This window comes from Pistacia vera, unplaced genomic scaffold (genome assembly GCF_008641045.1).
Source record: "Pistacia vera cultivar Batoury unplaced genomic scaffold, PisVer_v2 Contig68, whole genome shotgun sequence".
In the NCBI taxonomy this organism is placed as follows: Eukaryota; Viridiplantae; Streptophyta; class Magnoliopsida; order Sapindales; family Anacardiaceae; genus Pistacia; species Pistacia vera.
In genome coordinates this window covers 113,121-133,624 of record NW_022196534.1, presented here as the reverse complement: position 1 = coordinate 133,624, position 20,504 = coordinate 113,121, and the positions used below count along the sequence as shown (strand labels likewise).

Here is a 20,504-nt window from a genome sequence, read left to right as displayed (position 1 = left end):
CATGATCCCACCCAGACCCCGTGTGTTGCAGCAATTTCCGCCATGCTTGATATACTCTTCGCAGGCGAAAGTACTTAGAGGTTAGTTGTGTGACGTTGAGTCTCCTCCCAGCCACTGATGATAAGTCGTCTAACATTTCCTGGTAATTTGCTGTTTTTATTGAAGTAGCGTGCGAAGTTTTCGCCCGCTCAGACAATAGGACCAAAAATTTGAGGGTCATCTCAACGGACTAGTTTACAGCATCACTCATCTAAGGACAGTATGGTGAGAATGACAACCAATATTGGGACACCATACGAATCACCAATCACATTACAAAATCTAATACTCACATGTTAACGTAATCAAGTAAACACAAATAAACTTATACCTCGTTCGATCCGACACTGCTTGAAGACGTTAATGCAGGGGAAGATACAGATAATGTCCACTAACAGGGTGTATGACGAACTCCAAGTCTGGAAAAATGTTGAAACTTTCACCTGTGCTGTAAGTAGTAATCAATCCTGCGACGTCGGGACAAATTATACTGACATTTGTGCATATGAGCGTAATTTGTTGTTACGATTAAAGAACGATGTCGAATCTGTAGAATAAATATATCAGTTAGTGAAATCCAAAAAAAATATTTCTAATAATCCAATAATTTTTTATTCTCAAAATTTATCCATTACATACAGCATGTTACATACAGAACATATGAAGCTACACAATATTTTGACATATGTGCTAAACACGACAAACAACATGGCACATGCTCTAACCATTAACCTCCACAAACAAATCCACCAGACCCAAGTTTCTCATGTGCAAAAATCACTTAGAGTTCACCAATTATAAAACGCATTATTAAAGTCCAAATTAAAAGGAATAATAAAAGGAAAAAAAAAAGTACTAACACAATGGCAAAATAAAAATAAAAATTAGGACAATTGTGTTGGGTGTCTTGAAAACAAACACGTCATGGAAGCTAACTGGATTCGTAAAAGCCAACGGGTCTCTTTCCCTTCTCTAAATAAATTCACGGGTACAACATATTTACAAACCTACAAAACAAAAAAAATCAACAGATTTACAAACTCATTCGCAAACAAATTCATGCACACATCATACAGACAACACATTTACAAACCTGCAAAAAAAAAAAAAAAAATCAAAAAAAATCAAAAACACCTTTCCCATTCACGGTTTTCCCTTCACAGAAGTCAGATATTTCCGATGACAGTTTCACGGGTTTGTGGCTTAACGGTGATAGATATGAGTTGTTCGTGGGTGGTTGCGGTGGGGTTGTGACGATCGAAGGGTTTGTAGCTTAACGGTGACAGATCTAAGTCGTCTGTGGGTGATTACAGTGGAGTTGTGACGATCGAAGGGTTTGTAGCTTAACGGTGACAGATCTAAGTCGTCTGTGGGTGGTTACGGTGGGGTTGTGACGATCAGAGGGTTTATGGCTTAACAATGATAGATCTGAGTCATCCGTGGGTGATTGCAGTGGAGTTGTGACAATCGGAGAGTTTGTGGCTTAACGGTGACAGATCTAAGTCGTCTGTGGGTGGTTACGGTGGGGTTTTGATGATTAGACGGGTTTGTGGCTTAACGGTGACATATTTGAGTCGTCTGTGGGTGGTTGTGGTGGGGTTGTGACGATCAGAGACGTTGGGGCTTCATGGTGCCAGATCTGCAACGTACGTGGGTGGTTGCAGTAGGGTTATGACGATCAGAGACATCGGGGCTTCATGGTGATAGATCTGCGACGTCGGTGGGTTTGCGATGTCGGTGGAAGATGGTGATGGGTGGTGGCCGTACGGTTCTGTTGTGGTGATGTTGGTAGATTGATTGGGTGGTGTTGTGGGGTGGTTTTCTGATTCAGGTGCCTGGTCGTTTGGCTAATGTGCTTTGTTTTTTATTTGCAGGTGGAAGATTATGTTGGAGAAGAAAGATGGTTTGTGACAGTGGTGACGCATTGAAGGTGGTAATGCAAAGTGAGAAAGTGACGGTGGTGAAGCACTGAAGCTGGTAATGCAAACTGAGAAAGTGAAATTGTGAAGCACTGAAGCACTGAAAAAAAGTGAGAAAGTGAAATAAAAGCAAGACTGCAAACTGTCTTCAATGGCAAAAAAGCTGTCAGGATTTTATTTTCAAGATTGCATTGTGTAAATATTGAACCAAACGTTATTTGTAAAATCCAGTTGAGAATATAGGTAAAAATATTGAACCAAACGCACCCATTAATATTTGAGGGATGTCTCTTGTGGTGAGCGGGTCTAGATACTCGTCCAACAGTTTTGGTTCCTTAATTCCTAGAACCGGATGGGTACCCAAAAATATTACTAACCCCCCTACTATTTAAAAAAATGACAAACATACTTGTGAAAATTACAATACACCCCCAAAATTAAAATTACATATAATTGTTTTCTCTCTCCTCCCTCATTATTTCCTCTTATTCTCCTCATCAGGTCTTCTCTCACTTGGACTCTACACATGATCTGCACCACTCGCAAGTTTGATTTTGGTAAGCCAGTACTCAATAGTAACTGTAGCCATTTACTAAGCAAAAGCAAGAACTACAACATGTGATTAATAAGTGGAGGTGAAGCTATAAACCCAATCTCTCTTTAAGTAACTTTTCTTACATGTATATAATCAATTGGTAAGTAAAAGATAAGGGTTATCTGCTATACTTACTATTTACTGACACGAAGTTGTTGTAGATAATAGACATGGAGGTATAGTCAAATCAGTTGTTAGAAATTCAAGAAAATTATTTGTTTTTCAAAATTTACCAAAATTTTGGGCGCGTTTGGTTCAATAGTTTTACCCATATTCCCGACCAGATTTTACAAATAACGTTTGGTTCAATATTTACACAATGCAATCCTGAAAATAAATTCCTGATAGTTTTTTGACCATTGAAGATAGTTTGCAGTCCTGCTTTTATTTCACTTTCTCACCTTTTTTCACTGCTTCAGTGCTTTACCATTTCACTTTGTCAGTTTGCATTACCAGTTTCAGTGCTTCACCACTGTCACTTTCTCACTTTGCATTACCACCTTCAGTGCTTTACCACCATCACAAACCATCTTTCTTCTCTAACATAATCTTCCACTTGCAAATATAAAACAAAGCACATTAGCCAAACGACCAGCCACCTGAATCAGAAAACAGCCTCGCAATACCACCCAATCAATCCGCCAACATCATCACAACAGAACCGCAAGGCCACCACCTATCACCATCTTCCACCATCATCGCAAACCCACCACGAATACCCACCAACGTTGTAGATCTATCAACATGAAGCCCCGACGTCTCTGATCGTCACAACCCCATCACAACCACCCAAGTACGTCGTAGATCTGTCACCGTGAAGCCCCGATGTCTCCGATCGTCACAACCCCACCGCAACAACCCAAAAACAACTCAAATTTGTCACTGTTAAGCCACAAACCCTCTGATTATCACAACCCCACAGCAATCACCCACGGATGACTTAGATCTGTCACCGTTAAGCAACAAACCCTCCGATCGTCACAACCCCACTGCAACCACCCACAGACGACTCAAATCTATCACCATTAAGCCACAAACCCTCCGATTGTCACAACCCCACCGCAACCACCCATAGATGACTCAGATCTGTCACTGCTAAGCCACAAACCTGTAAAACTGTCACCGAAAATATCTGACTTCTGTGAAAGGAACACCGTGAATGGGAAAAGTGTTTTTGATTTTTTTTTTTGCAGGTTTGTAAATGTGTTGTCTATATGATGTGCGCATGAATTTGTTTGCGAATGAGTTTGTAAATCTATTTATTTTTTTTGTTTTGTAGGTTTGTAAATCTGTTGTACCCGTGAATTTATTCAAAGAAGGGAAAGAGACCCATTGGCTTTTGCGAATCCAATTAGCTTCGGTGATGTGTTTGTTTTCAAGACACCCAACGCAATTGTCCTAATTTTTATTTTTATTTTAATTTTTCCATTGTGTTAGTACTTTTTTTTCCTTTTATTATTCCTTTTAATTTGGACTTTAATAATGCATTTTATAATTGGTGAACTCAAAGTGATTTTTGCACATGAGAAACTTGGATCTGGTGGATTTGTTTGTGGAGTTTAACGGTTAGAGCATGTGCCATGTTGTTTACCGTGTTTAGCACATGCGTCAAAATATTGTGCAGCTTCATATGTTCTGTATGTAACATGCTGTATGTAATGGATAACTTTTGAGAGTAAAAAACTATTGGATTATTAGAAATATTTTTTTCGGATTTCACTAACTGATATATTTATTCTGTAGATTCGACATCGTTCTTTAATCGTAACAACAAATTACGCTCATTTGCACAAATGTCAGTATAATTTGTCCTAACGTCGCAGGATTGATTACTACTTGCAGCACAGGCGAAAGTTTCAACGTTTTTCCAGACTTGGAGTTCGTCATACACCCTGTTGGTCGACATTGTTTGTATATTCCCTTGCATTGGTGTCTTCAAGCAGTGTCGGATCGAACGAGGTATAAGTTTATTTGTGTTTACTTGATTACGTTAACATGTGAGTATTATATTTTGTAATGTTATTGGTGATTCGTATGGTGTCCCAATATTGGATGTCGTTCTCACCGTACTATCCTTAGATGAATGATGCTGTGACCTGGTCCGTTGAGATGACCCTCAAATTTTTGGTCCTATTGTCTAAGCGGGCGAAAACTTCACACGGTACTTCAATAAAAACAGCAAATTATCAGGAAATGTTAGATGACTTTATCATCAGTGGCTGCGAGGAGACTCAACGTCACACAACTAACCTCTAAGTACTTTCGCCTGCGAAGAGTATATCAATCATGACGGAAATTGCTGCAACATACGGGGTTTGGGTGGGATCATGAGTCGCAAAGTCCAACGTGTCCCGTAGAGATTTGGCAAGAATATGTCAAGGTAAATTTTCATCTTTTTTAGCTAATATTAATCAACAACACCATAATGGTACGCATTTTTTTTTTGGGACTGCCAAATATTAATATATTATTCTTTTGCATTACCAGCAAAACCCACTGGTGCAACAATTCTACCACAAAGGACTTCCTCACAAGGAGCTTTATGAAATCATATTTGAGAAGCAAACTGCCACTGGGAGATATGTGTACACATCTACATCTCAACCGGTGGAGACCTCCACTTATTCCAATCAAGGCGCGGTTCCCATGGATAATAGTGACTTTGAACCTGATCCAGATCGGACGACAGGGGAAAAACGGCCAAACACATATGGCCATGGAAGAGCGAGAAATAGGAGGAACAGAAGCGGCCCGGGACAATCACTTGCGGATGTCATTGGTAGATTGACGGACGAGCTTGTGGAGAAGCGGACTATGGGATCGAGGGCTAGCAATCGCAGTGGACATGAGAGGGACGAAGAGAACACCAGTGGTCCATCTGATCTGTTTTCCATGAACAATTGTATTGACATCATGACGGCCATGCAAGTACCCACAGAGTTTTACATGCCGGTTGTCAAGTACTTATGTCAAAATCCAGGGTGGTGGGAGATATTTGTGAAACTCCCGCCCGAGGAAAAGACTAATTGGATTTATAACGACTTTCGCAATTTGTAGATGACACTGTACGTCCTAAGTGTTTGCCAACACTTTTGTATGCGTCAATGGACACTTGTCATTAGAATTAGAATTTATAACGCTACTGTATGAACTTATTAATTGTGCTACTGTTTTATGTGAAATTACATGTTTCATATGAGTTTTGGATTGTTATTAGAATTAAATATTGACTGTTATATTTTGCTAAGTAGTACAACAATTGTTAATTGTTGATCAATGTTTTGCAAATGTGCAGGTTTAAATGGCGTCGTCTAGCGGTACAGGAAGAAGACGACGTTCTACAGATGAGAAAGAAGAAATACTGATAGATATAGCCATTGCACTCTGCGGTGCTGCCGCGTTAGAAACAACTGGGCGTCAACTACAACATACATCCATATTAACTGGTCATGAGTACATGTTGGAAGTAGTCAATGGTCATGCTGACAGGATCTTTGACAAGTGTCGCAAGGACAAAGACTATTTTACATACTTATGTGACATTTTGTCAGAGCAAGACAAATTGTGACCAACCAGGAAGACGAGTTTGGAAGAATAAGTTATGATATTTCTAACAATCGTTGGTAAAAACGAGACAATCAGAACGATGATAGAGGATTTCCAACATTCGGGTGAGACGATCTCTACATATGTTCGTGCAGTTTGCGAGGCGATATGTGAGTTGAAGACAGAGTTTATCAGACCACCTGACTTCAGTGATGTTTGATGCGTGTTTCTTACAACATGCAATATGTTGGAAGTATACTAATCGCACAAGTAATATAATGATGAGTGAGTATCGTTCCCACAAGGATTGTTAGCTAAATACTACGTATTCTACTGTTCTCAAGTTGGAGCAATCGATTTCTTTGGATTGATGGGAGCTATTTCTAATTAAACTGAACAATAAATTTTAAACTAAAAAAAATTATGAATGCAAGATGAAAATCACGGATAGAAATCAATTCAAGTAAAAAGGGTAGAGTTTTGACTTCATTCGGATTTTATGGGTTAAACGTAAAAATTAAACTACATTCACATTTATATGCAATAATTGTAAATCGAACTCACTAAGGTGTTAAACATACCTTCTCAGGCTATGTTTTCCTATTCTTCCTTTTTAACTTTCCGCACCCAACAATTTGAAAGTTAACAATTCCAAACTCATTAAGCATAAGAATCCTACAATGATTTCATTAATTCTTAAATCTATCTCTAATATCCAATACTATAATGGTGATTACCCAAGAAGCCTAACATGATTCATTTCTCAATCTCATCATGTTCATCACATAAAGCATTAAAACACAGAGCAAACACACAATCACAACATAGTCATATGAACATAACATGATGAATAATTTAACCCATTAGAAATCCGAATTACAATCAAAACCCTAACCCAAAATGGGTTATTTCATAGCTAAATTAACACTACAAATAAGAAAAACGATAATAGTCAAGTTCAACATAATGAAAAGTAAGAGAGAGGACAAGAAATCTCCCCAAATGATGAATCCCTTGGTTCAAAATCGAATCTTCACCCTTCTAATCGCTAAATCTCTCCAAGCTTAATCAAAGACAATGTAAAAGTTGCTAAACCTACTTCCTGGACGACCCTCGGCAAAAAGGTTAAGTGTTTCTTTTATACCTCGCCCCAAATTTCTTAGAAAAACACGCACAAAGTAAAACTGTGCATTTTACAAAACTGGAAATTATGACTGTCGCCGCGGCGAAGAAAGAAGCAGACTTGTTCGTGTCTGTCGTACAAGTCTTTGCCACAGCGAAGCTTCTTGAAAATTTCTAAAATTACAGAACTGCCACTCTGCTTGCATCTTCGCTTGATTCTTCGATTCTCGGTGCTCTCCCTTTGGAACAAGCCTCATCGTGCTTTATCCTGCTTCAGAACTCACTTAACTTCTGAGATCCGCTAACTTCTGAGTCAAAATTAACCAATTTTGTCCTCATTTGCTCAAAAATGTCCATTCTAACCTGAAGCATGAAATGTAAAGAATTAAGCAACAATTCAGGTCAAAATGCACCAGAAAGCACCTGAAATCCGAATAAAAAGTCCAATAAAAACTGTATAATCCACGGATTATCAATGTTCCATGGGAAATATCAGCCAACCAAAAATATTACCCTTTCTTTAAGGTACTGGTTCATTATGTTTTCTATTAGTGGATAGTTAAGTTCATTGTGTTATTAATGTTGATTGTCGGTTAATATGAGTAAAATTTAATTTTGATGATAGAACTGTATTGGAGCCATTGATGGCACACATGTATACGTTTCGGTTCCACATGAATTTGTCGATAGGTACCGGAATCGCAAAGGAACGTTGTCACAGAACGTAATGGCTGCATGCGACTTTAGGATGATGTTCACTTATGTCGTTATTGGATGGGAAGGATCTACGCATGATTCAAGAGTTTTAAATTCAATTATTGATGATCCTAATTCTAGATTCCCACATCATCCACCAGGTATAAGTATTTTCTTGACGTATTATAGCGTATTCGCTCAACTGTTGAGGCCCTATAATTTAAATAACATGTATGATTTTATTACAGGGAAATACTATTTGGTTGATGCGGGTTATCCAAATAGAGAGGGGTTCCTCGCCCCTCATAGGCAAGTGGCTTACCATTTTTCTGATCACCGCCGTAACCGAAGGGGGCCACAAGAGTTGTTTAACTACATACATGCTTCACTCCGCAATGTTGTCGAGAGAACCTTTGGTGTTTTGAAAAGATGGTTCTGTATTCTGAATGGAATGAACAATTACCCGTAGGACAAACAAGGGAAAATTGTTATGGCATGTTGTGTACTTCATAATTTTATTAGAATGTACAATATGGAGGACCCTATCTTTGAACAGTATACCGAAAATACGGGTAATGAGCAAGTATATTGTGATCGCCTAAACGGGGCAGAAGATGGCCGAAATGGAGAAGGACCGAGTCAACCGCAACAAGATATTATAGACAACATGAAGACTGTATAGGATAACATAACGAATGCACTGTGGGCAGCACCGTGGACCATGTTGTAGTTGTTAATGGCGTATACGTGTAAGAACGATTCTAAGGGTTGATAATTAGTACCTTTGTCATATATGTATTAATGTGATGTTTTTAAACAGTTGGATTAGTACTTGAAATTAATATGGGTTTTTGTTTTTTAATATTTACTGGTTACAAAATTACCAATAAAATGTTTAATATTATTAAAATGTAAATCGATAAGTTTTAAGGTTATAATAATACATTATCTTAACAAAATGCACAAAAATATTATATTAATAAATCATTTATAAAAAAATATATCAATCAAATATTCAATACAAATATCAAGGTTAAAATATTCTACCAAACATATATTCTTCAAATCCTATTCTCGTAAAAATAACCCTACTAAACTATCCAATATTATTCTTAAAATCCTATCCAAAATAATAAAACAAATGGACCCAATATTTTAGACTTGACAAAATAGGTTTAGACCCGCGGATAGACCCGTACCCAGGTTGAGAACGAACTCATAAAATCGAACCCATTTTTGACCCGTAATCGGCCTGGACTGTTTTGAAAAAGGGCGAGGCGGGTACCCGTTTGTAATTGAAAAAAAAGGGGGAGTTTATTAAAAAGACATTTGAAGTTTACATTTAATTAAAAGGTTATCAAGTTTTAAAGTGTTAACTAAATAGCCATATTATTGATTAAGGGTAATTAGTGCTTAATTAGGATTAATGTAATCTTTTCAAAATTATCTANACAATAAATAAAAAAAAAAACTATAAAAGAAAAACAAAATCTGCTCCCTAAATCCATATGTCTATAATTTGCGCAAAGGTGTGAATTCCTACCCCCAACCTTAAAATCAACATTGTCCTCAATGTACAAATGTAAACAAAAGGAAAAAGAGAAAAAGAAAAGCTACCCCCTTTTGCAATAGTGAAGTGCGAATACATGTGACAATTCGATTACCAACTCGTTTCATTCCATTGTTGCCTTTTAATTCTGTCAAAACAAAGAAGCTTGCGGTGCACCTCATTGGAAACACACATCACGTGTTAAATTTATGAAGTTAGAGAAACAAACACAACATCAAAATTCTTTGCACTAAACAGAAAAAAAAAATAAACATACTTGAAAATTAACACCTGCAAAATAACACACTAATCAATAAAAGAAAAAAAATAAAAATAAAAGGCTTGGGTTGCCTCCCAAAAGCGCTTGGTTAAAGTCGTAAGCTTGACTTTTCGTTTTCTTCAATCCGGATCATCTAGGAGAATCCAAGCCCTCATATCCTTAATTTCACCATTCACATAGGGCTTTAATCGTTGTTCATCTACCATCTCAAAGTCAACCTCCATAGTCCCAGAGTTGACTAAACAATTCTCTAGGGGTGAACCAGGGTAGTTTTCTTCTAATTTTGTATTCACCATGTTATCAAGGATACTAATCTCAAAGCATGTGTCAAAGTTGGATGGACGCTTCTTAGCATCAAAAACATTAAACTCTACTTGCTTATCTTCTACCCTTAAGATTAGTTTCCCTTGATTAACATCTATCAATGCTCTACCCGTTGCTAGAAAAGGTCGTCCTAGGATTAAAGGCATTTCCTGATCTTCCTCCATGTCTAACACTATGAAATCTGTTGGGAAAATCAGTTTGTCTACCTTAATCAAGACGTCTTCTACCACCCCCTAGGATATGTTATTGATCGATCAGCTAACTAGAGAGACACAGTGGTTGGCTTCACTTCTCCTAATCCAAGTTTCCTGTAAATGGAAAACGGCATTAAATTTATACTTGCCCCTAAATCACATAAAACTTTATCAAAATAACAACTACCAATAATACAAGGGGTAGTAAAACTCCCTGGATCTCGTAGTTTAGGTGATAGTTTCTTTTGAATCAGTACGCTGCATTCCTCTGTGAGCATAACTTTCTCGTGTTCCTTGAATTTTCTCTTGTGTGTGAGGATCTCCTTCAGAAACTTCGCATACTTCGGCATCTGTTCTAGCATATCAACAAAATGGATATTAATATGTAAACTTCGAAACATGTCAATAAACTTACCGAATTGCTTATCGAGCTTCTGATTTTTCAACCGTTGTGGCTATGGAAGGGTTGCCTGGCTTGATGGAGGTTTCTGCTCAGGTGCACACTTACCGCGGCCACTGGATGCATCACCACGGCGATTAGTCAAAACTTCTGACGCTTTTGGAGCAGGATTATGCTCGCCGCGGCAACCATCCTCATCGCTGTGGCGATCATCTTTGTTTCTGACGAAATTCTCCATGTCATGACGCTCACCGTGACCACCATACTCATCGCTGCGGCAATCATCTTTCTGCTCATTCTTCAGGTCTTGTTCTTGCCTCGGTTTTTTACCCTCTAAATTCTCCAACATTTGTCCACTCCTCAAAGTGATTGCATGCACTTGTTCCTTGGGATTTTTCTCTGTATCACTCAGAAAAACCCCTTGAACTCTTCCCGCTAATATGTTATGAATCTACCCAATTTAAGTCTCAAGGTTCCTAATAGAGGCTGATTGATTTTGGACAAGGATGTCAGTCTTCTCAAACCTCTTGTTTGTCTCTTCAATGAACTTGGTGAGCACATTCTCTAAGTTAGATGTTGGCTCTTGATTCTGAAAAATAGGAGGTTGTTTATGCTCATTGTTGTTGCTGCTCCATGAGAAGTTCGGGTATTTCCTCCATATTGGATTGTATGTGTTGGAATATGGATTCTCTTGCCCCCTTTGGAAATTATTGACGTAATTGACTTGTTCAGGCTGAGCAAACGAGTTCCCTTCTTGACAATCCTTGGAAGGATGATTTCCTGCACAAAGGTCACATGTTAGAGAAGAAGATTCAATTGCATTTATTTTTAATTGCTTCTGGATGTTTGAAAGTTGAGCAGCCAATGCGGTGTAACTGTCAACTTCTTGCACTCCCGCTGATCTCCTTGTTGGAGTTCTCTCCAAAGTCCTCATGTAGTTATTGTTTGCCATCACCTCAATTAGATTGTATGCTTCCTCTGGTGTTTTGTTGTTCAAGGCTCCCCCACTTGCAGCATCAATCATAGCTTGAATAGTCGGTAGCAACCCTTGGTAGAACGTTTGCACTTGCGACCAGATTGGTAAGCCATGGTGAGGGCACCTCCGTAAGAGATCTTTATACCTTTCCCATGCTTCATACAATGACTCCAAGTCTTGTTGGTAAAAATTGGTAATCTCACTTCTCAGCTTAGCAGACTTGGCAGGTGGAAAGTATGTAGTGAGGAACGCTTGAGCTAACTCGTTCCATGTCGTGATGCTCCCAAATGGCAAAGAAATCAACCAAGCCTTAGCTTTATCCCGAAGAGAGAATGGGAAAAGCCTTAGCCTAATTGTGTCATCGGAGACTCCATTATGTCTGAATGTGTCCAGAAAATTGGCGATATGCAAGTTGTGATCATCATTAGCCAACCCAGCGAATTGAACCATCTGCTAAATCATTTGAATGATGGCTAGCTTGATCTCAAAATTATTTGCTTGAACTGGTGGTCTCCTAATGCTAGAATAACACCCATCAATAGTAGGACTAGAGTAGTCCTTCAATGCTCTCTGAACCACTGCTGCTCCACCATTTGCATTTCCCCCTAAAGTATCCTCATTCTCATTCTCTTGATTTCCCATATTGGGATTCACAATTCCTGTGTTAGCAATAAATCTTTCCTATAGAAACCTACTATTATCGCCTGATTAACTACATTCAGAAGAGAAAACAAGCATGGAAGGCTCTTCCTTACCTTTTTTGTCGATGGAGTTGATGCCTTCTCACTGTAGCGAAAGATGCCACTAACTTGAAGATTAGAAAATTTGGTCTCACGAGAGCTTGTGCTTTTTCTAAAGAGTAGATTGTTGTGGCAATTGCTTAGCAGTCTGGATTTTATAGTGGAGTGAAACCCAACGATTAATCTTCTTGAAGTCCCAAGCGATGTTGGGGCATAATGCGTCTCTCACCGTTGATCGCTACAGCTCAAAAATCCTCCAGAGGGAATGGCTGCGATCTCTGAAGTTATATTCAATGCGACACTAATTCCCTTCCACCCTTTATTATGTCGTCCTCGCTCACTTCAGGATAACACCTTTACCGCTGCACCTAACGCTTATATGAATAGCGTGAGTATAGGTATATGCGTGTGTGCCGAGTACGCCTCGGCCACGGACCTTGCGCTGGAGCCTCGGCTTGCTCATACTATTCAAAAAAGAGCAAGACAAAGATTCTACTACCTCTCCGAATGATCCACGCTCGAGGAAGGCATTTTTATTATGCCCAGCATGGCGAAGCATCTAGACCAAGTTTATTTCTTTTCCATAATGCATCTACCATTTTAAGGAGCCGAGTAGGTCTTTCCCTTTTTGATACTTAGCGAATTTCTGGTTTTTTGGGATTTTACTTTCTAACATCTTTCTTGGCTCTTCACAAGAAATAAATCGACCAGGTTGACAATCTTTTCTGACGTCAACCGGATAGTTTGCTTTTTGGTAACCTGCCAGATCCTGTCGCGACGGAAAACTGCTTGTGCCAATTGCCAAGTTGAGGAAGTAACGGCTTCTTCAATTCTAAAGCAACTTTGGAACCTTACTTCGTAAAATATCCGCAACTCAAACTTTTGGCTTTTGCATGTAGCGACGTCTTTTTGCATGTACAGAACTCTTTTTGCTGTACCGACTCTTTTCTAACATACCTACATTAGCGACGAGCTACCCCAAGTCCCAAGGTCGTTTAAGATAGAAGAGGGTTCGTTTTCCCCCCGGTCGTTGCCACAGAACCAACCGGGCAGCCCAGCGCACCATTGTCAAAGTAGTGCAGTTTGGGGGCGCAGCCACCCACCGAACAACTGGCAACTTTTCTCAGCCACGGCCGCATGCCCAAACTACGACATGGGCCACAATCAAGAAGAAAAAGTGTGCAATCTCGGGAATCAGAGGCCGAGACGAAGGCTTGAGGGGTTGCAGCCTGGAGGTTGCAGCCCCTTATCGGCTTTTCAACTTAGGAGGGAGCTCAGAGGTCGCAACCGGGTTTACAGTGGTTTGTCTCACAGGACAAGGGAGGCCCCGACTTTCCGGGAGGAGAGAAGCAAAAGGCTGGCTTGCGAGTGTCCTCTGTTTGTAGGATTTGACACACAATGTGGACTCGTATGGGTCACTTCTAAGCACCTACATTGGTAGTGTTTTCCCCCTTTTGGAGTGCCAAACGTGCCAAAGTTCCTTTTAGAGCTTGTGGGCCTCAAAACCTTGCCGAACCTAATGATTAGGGTGGTTCCAATGCAAAGCCGGTCGACGGTTTTCCTGGTCGAGGACTTTTAATACTTTACTCTTTCCAGGAGAGTCTAAAACGGTTGCTGTTTTATATGCATTTTTGCTTGCCATGGCACTGGCCTAACAAAAGGTCCAACTGGAGTACCCCGGGGGACTCTTCAGTTGAAGGAGAGAACACGTATCTAAGGCAGACTTAGCGACTGCGAAAGAAGGTTGACCCTACACGTCTAGTTCAGACGCACCGTATATGCGGGAGAACCTTCTCTTAACACGGTTGACTTCCAGGACCAAGTTAAGAGAAGAAAGGAAATTAGCTTAAACAGCTCCAAATGATAGTGGTCAAGCTTACCAAAGAGGTTGGCGGAAAGATATGGAGCGCGACAGCTCCCGAGCGGGTCGTGCTGGCAAAGGAAGAGAAACTCGGTTGTGGAAACTTCCGAGAGTAAAAAGGCACATCGAGTGGACTCAAATTTCCAGTGGTGGTTGACAGCTATTCGCAAGTGTACGAAATCGTGCAAGTAGTAAAGCTCGATAAACGAGTGTCGAATCCCAAGAGAACTACTACCAAGTACCAAACTAGTATATCTTATGCTATTTGATGAAAAACAGAATTTAAGATTGATTTAATGAAAAAGAAATATAAACTAAAAACTAAATAAAGCAAATTTTATAAATACTTTGGTAAGAAATCAATATGACTAAACCTAGGGCACAGATTTCACACCAATTTAATTCTATGCATTGACAATTTTCAACCTAATTAAGCTTCTTCTCAAAGCCCAACCCCTAATATTCCACTAACTCTCTCGATCGAGCAATTAGCAAATTAACCTTTAAGCATAACCACGATACTCTAAGTTGGATTTAAGGTGCTAAAGATCGTTAAGTTCTATGTGAACTCTACGGAGCCTCACAATCACGGTAACCTATCTCTAGCTGTTCGCCTCAATCTAGGTTTTATTACCTAAGACAAATCGGTTTCATCTCTCATTTCCAACCCAACCCATGATACATCAACTCAACTCTCGGGCCCTTGAGACTTGAACATTACACACGATATAAAATTTAGAAATCATCTCAATATAAACAATATAATACTTCGAACACATGTTCAAAATTGGGCTACTCTGTAGCCTAGAAAAAGATTCGTTCATAATGAAAGTAAAAAATCCATCATTTCTCTTCAATGAACATTTCAAGAAATAAAGATAAAAACTTCTCTAATCAGTGCACGAGCTCCTAATCCCGATCTCCCAAATATAGCCGTCCTTTCTCCTCCTCCCAATAAGGTCCTTTTTAATTTCTTAAAACTCTCTTTTATATCTCTAGGGTTCTGGTCGTTCTTAGAAAAACGATAGAAAACTTCGACTCCATTCAAGATTTGGATGGGTAATGAATTAACACAAAACCCGTGACCCCGCCGCAGCGGTAATAAGTCCCATGAGATCGTTCTTTCTGTCCAAGGATTCGTATTCAGAATTAGAGGAAGTCCATCAACAAACATTGTAGCTCTCTGAATAAGCTTTCCAAAGCCACCAAATCGTTGAATTCTCGATTTCTACAGCTCAAGTTATGACAGAAACATCGGGCATACTCATGATAACGAATTTCCAGATTTTCCGTACATCTTTGACTGCCACAACTTTCCTCGTTTCAACTCGATCCTTCCACCGTTGTTCCTACTCGTCCGAATTCCATCGACCTCATTCTTTTTTCTTGTCAAATATCGGTTTTGAACCTGAAAATACTCCAAATAACACCCGTGATCCCGTAAAAGGTATTTATGAATAATAATTCAAATTCCAACAATTAACACCTTTTTCCACAAATAATTCAATTAAATCACTAATAAAATTTATACTTTCAGCTCTTATCACACTCACACTGTTTGCTAGTTACCCTAGATACTAGCTGACAAAATAGAGTCTGAGAGACTGAAAATAACATAACCATTAACCCTATATCTTAACTAGCCTAAACCACTTTCGTAGATTGACACGCTTGTACATTTAGTCGTATGCAACAAGCCTTTAACAAACCCTAGGCGCCCTAGTTTGAGAGTTGTAGTCTCGTGAGGGGTTCTAGCGATATGATACCCACACACATCCTACTAACTTAACCTAAACTCCAAAAAACAAACAATAACAAAACTCCCAAAATTCCGTTGGATCAATTCCCTAAAGGTGTCTCAAAAATACATCCAACATAAAACAATAGAATAATAAAAATCACCTAAACGTTCCCAGACAATGCAAACATCAATTCCATTTTTGTTATCAACCCTAGAACAGCCATACAACCACAAACCATTAGTCTACAAACCCTGATGTTTTTATGCCAACATTCATGAAAAAAACAAAAAATTTTTTGATCTCAGTATTCGAGTCATGACTTAGAGGTGATCAATGAATCAACGCCAAAGCTCACTTTTTCAACCACTCCTCCCACTAATTTAGAACTTCACACTACCTGGGATCAATTGGTTTTGTAAAGGTGTAACTTTAGGTCATGTATGGTTCACGGAAAGAACGAAAAGGGAATTCACAAAAATCAATGAGAACTTATCCTTCATTCATTCTTATTTACCGTCATACAAAAACACTTCCCTTTTCACTCGTAGCTTCGGCCACCTTTTATCACGCTCTTTCTTTTGCAATAATATAAACCATTTGCCATAAGTTCAAATTTCACAATGCTTTTCAATGCCCACTTTTCTTTTCTTCTCCTTTTTATTTTTTGTTCAGTTTTTTGTTCATTTTTTTTTTTATAAAAGAAAGTAGAAAATACCACACCCGCCCCCACTTATTTTACAAGCACTCCACAACCCCCAACCAATTTCTCGCTAAACCTAGGTTGTGGCAAAACTACACGTCCTCACCAACATTCGAATAAGCGTGAATTACAATTACGTCTCTTTAAACAGATAAAACGGGTAGGATTGTGTTTTAAGGCTCATCATTAGGGTAGGTAAAAATTAAGTTCAAAGCAAAGAAAAACAGGCTCAATTTGTGTCTAAAAGGCTCAAGGGTTAACTAGTGTAATGATAAAAAGGGTCAGCTTGACAGGCTCATCGGTCCAAAAACACCCTAAAATCATTTTCCTAAGCGATGTGAACTCTAGTTTCACGCTCAATTGTTGTCAAATAATTGCCTAGAGTTTTGTGAGATCTAAACTGTCCATGAAATATCACACATAAAATGTCTCTAAGTAAGTAAACTTAACCACTTTCAATCCACAACCGCTAGGGTCTCAACTAATGTCATTAATCTCACAATCATCCGTATTAAAGGCAAAAATTTGTCCTCTATACTTGTTACATCTTGATGCGTGTCTCCTACCACATGCAATTAGCAATATACTAATCGCACAGTAATATATGATGAGTGAGTATCGTTCGCCACGAGGATTGTTAGCTAAGCACTAAGTATCTACTGTTCTCACGTTGGAGCAATCGATTTCTTGGCTATGATGGGATGCTATTTCTAATAAACTGACATAATTTTGAAACTAAATTGAACTTATGAATGCAAAGATAAACACGGATAGTCTAAATCAATTCAAGTAAACGGTATGGTTGTTTGACTTAATTCGGATTTTTATGGTAACCTACAATTAAACTACATTCACATCATCTGCATTAATTGTAAATTCGACTCCACTAAGTGTTAACATACCTTCTCAGGCTATGTTGTCCTATTCTTCCTTTTGTAACTTTTCCGCACACCCACATTTGAAGTTTACATTCCAAACTGCATTAAGTTAGCTAACATCCTACAATGAGTTCATTAATTCCTTGAATCTATCTCTAGCATCCAATACTATAATGGTGATACCCAAAGTAACCATGTTCATTTCTCACATCTCAGACATGTTCATCCATAAAACACTAAAACTCATAGCAACAAACACCATCAAACATAGGCTATGAACATAACATGATCCATATTGAACATAACATGATCATACTTCAACCCATTGAAATCCGAATGATCAATCAAAACCCTAACCCAAATGGGTTCGTTCATAGCTAATTAACACTACAAATAACAAACGTAATCGTCAAGTTAACATATGAAAAGTAGAAGAGGACAGAAATCTCCCCAAATGAGAATCCCTTGGTTTCACAAATCAATCTTCACCCTTCTAATCGCTAATCTCTCCAAACTTACTCAAAGAAAATGTAAAAGTTGCTAAACCTACTTCCCTGACGACCAGGAGAGCAAAGAAGAGGTAAATTTGAGAGGAGTACTGGGCAAAGTTTCTTTTATCTTCACCCGAATTCCTATAAAAACACTGCACAAGTAAACTGTGCTTTACAAAGCTGGAAATTACGACTGTCGCCGCGCGAGAAGAACAACTTTATTCGTGTCTGGCATACTCCCGCGGCGAAGGACCAAATCTTCGCCGTGCGAAGCCTTCTTGAAAAGTTTTCTTGAATCACGAACTGCCACTCTGCTTGCTTCTCGCGTGATTCTTCGATTCCGGTCGCTCTCTTTGGAACAAGCCGCATCGGCTTTATCCTGCTCAGAACTCTCCTAACGTTCTGAAATCCGCTAACTTCATGAGTCAACAACTTCCAATTTGTTAATTAATTCTCAAAATGTCCATTTTAACCTAAAAGAACCACAGATTAAAGATTAAGCAAATTCAGGTACAAATGCCACTAGAAAGTCCATGAATGCAATAAAAAGTCTAATGAAAAACTGTATAAATCCACGAGATTTCAAATACCCCCCAAACTAAGATTAGCTCGTCCCGAGCATACGTCAAAACTAACCGAAAAAACACCAACAAACGTACAAGAAACATAACACACCACAACAAAACTGGAAATGAACAAAACCCAACAAGTACTCAAACTCTAAAAATTGATGCCTAGGAATTTCAAAATCTCTAAAATTTGTTGAAAATTATTATAAGGAAATGTTCACACTCCTCCAAGAGTTTAAGCATTATCGACTGTCTTCCTCACATCGCCACCAGTAGATGATCCCACTTCAATCACATCCCACTCCCGATTAATTTATGCAAAAATGTAAAGTTTATCAAATGGTGGCAGACTCCATAATCCTAAATATTGAACTACTCTCCACTATGAACGAGACAAAGATAAGATCAACAAGGTCTTTTAAAGCTGTGTAACATTAGGCTCGGGTAGTGGGTTCCAAGAAAAAGTATAGTGAAGAACAAGTAAGACAACTCGGTTTTTCCTAATCAAACGAACATCACATTGAACTCCACTTCTTCCTCACCACCAATCGAATGTCCACTAATTCACAACTCCCAAACGTTATCTTTCTTATTTTTGGATACCAACACTGCGGGAAATTCATTTAAGGTGTCTGCATTGTTAAACCAGAGGTCGCCAAGTACTGCTAGGCAGTTTTGTGAAGCGGTTACTGTTTCCCCGGTATGACCCTTAACTAGGAAGAGATTTTTTTTTTTTTTTTATGAACAAAAACAATTCACTTTATGAGTGACACCTCTTTTGTTATTATTCCTTTTCTCCCCAACCCCCAACTGAGTCTTTGGCCATTCGTACCACTCTTCCCGTTCTTTGTTTGTATTAGGCGAATTCTCTAAGGGTATGATAAAGATGGTTTCGGTACAAGGAGTTTGGGACTAATTTTGTTGTTTTCCAGAGAAAATAAGCATAAAATTCATACCTCACATGGTGACTAGGGATAATTGTTCTTTCATGGTCGGCTAGAAAGGCTCAAACTTCCACAGAATGCCTAAATCACTCCTCAACCATATCTAGATCCTCCAGAATTTCCGCCTCAACACTTGCTCTCTGGTTCTAGAGTCCACCAACATTATCAAGAGCTTCACCTACCACAAAAATGAATCTAAGCAGTGCCAAACATAATGACATTGGTGCCTGAACCACTCAACAAACCTCATAAAAATCCAGTCATAACCACAAACTTTAAAGCTGCTTAACCATTTCTCACACTAAATTTCAACAACCCATTCTCATCCTTGATTGTACAATTCATCTCGCAAAAACCAACAAACATAACGAAAAATACACTAAACCAATTTTTTTTTTTTTTTCAGTTGTAATACGTGCCGTTGTTATACCAGAGGTTTACCAAGTACTGGCTAGCAATTTTTAAGGCGGGCACTATTTCCACCAATCTAACCTTAAACTAGGTTTTTAATTCTATTTCCTACCCCACACTAACAGACATTGTCCCCAATGTTCCATTATGCATAAATCAGAATAGAGAATAAAAAAAACAACAAAGGCACGAGAATGCTCCCTGGTTAATCCATGAAGTGTCGCTCCACATGAACACCCGGTCCGCACTTTGTCATAACCCATAATCCTGTCAAAACATGAAACTGTGGCTGGGTCCCTTATGTTAACGCACAAATTCACAACTAGATTTTGAAATATACAACCTAATCTCATCCTCGCTCAACAACTACAAATTAACAGCAACACTAAACAACTAACAAAACTCCAAACAAAAATTAAACTGGTTTATCGTTTAGAATGAACAACAAATAAAAAAAAGACAAATAAACATACAAGACAAACAAAAACAGGGTGTTCCGGCTCTTCTTCTTCTTCGCCTTTTCTTCCT

The 20,504-nt window shown here is 38.8% G+C and overlaps 1 non-coding gene across 1 annotated transcript; it reads left to right on the top strand.

Annotated features, from left to right (window-relative positions):
* Positions 1-11,746: 11,746 nt before the first annotated feature.
* LOC116113525 lies at positions 11,747-11,853 on the top strand. The gene has a single exon (XR_004125426.1). It is a non-coding gene; the product is annotated as a small nucleolar RNA R71 (small nucleolar RNA).
* The last annotated feature ends 8,651 nt before the right edge of the window (positions 11,854-20,504 follow it).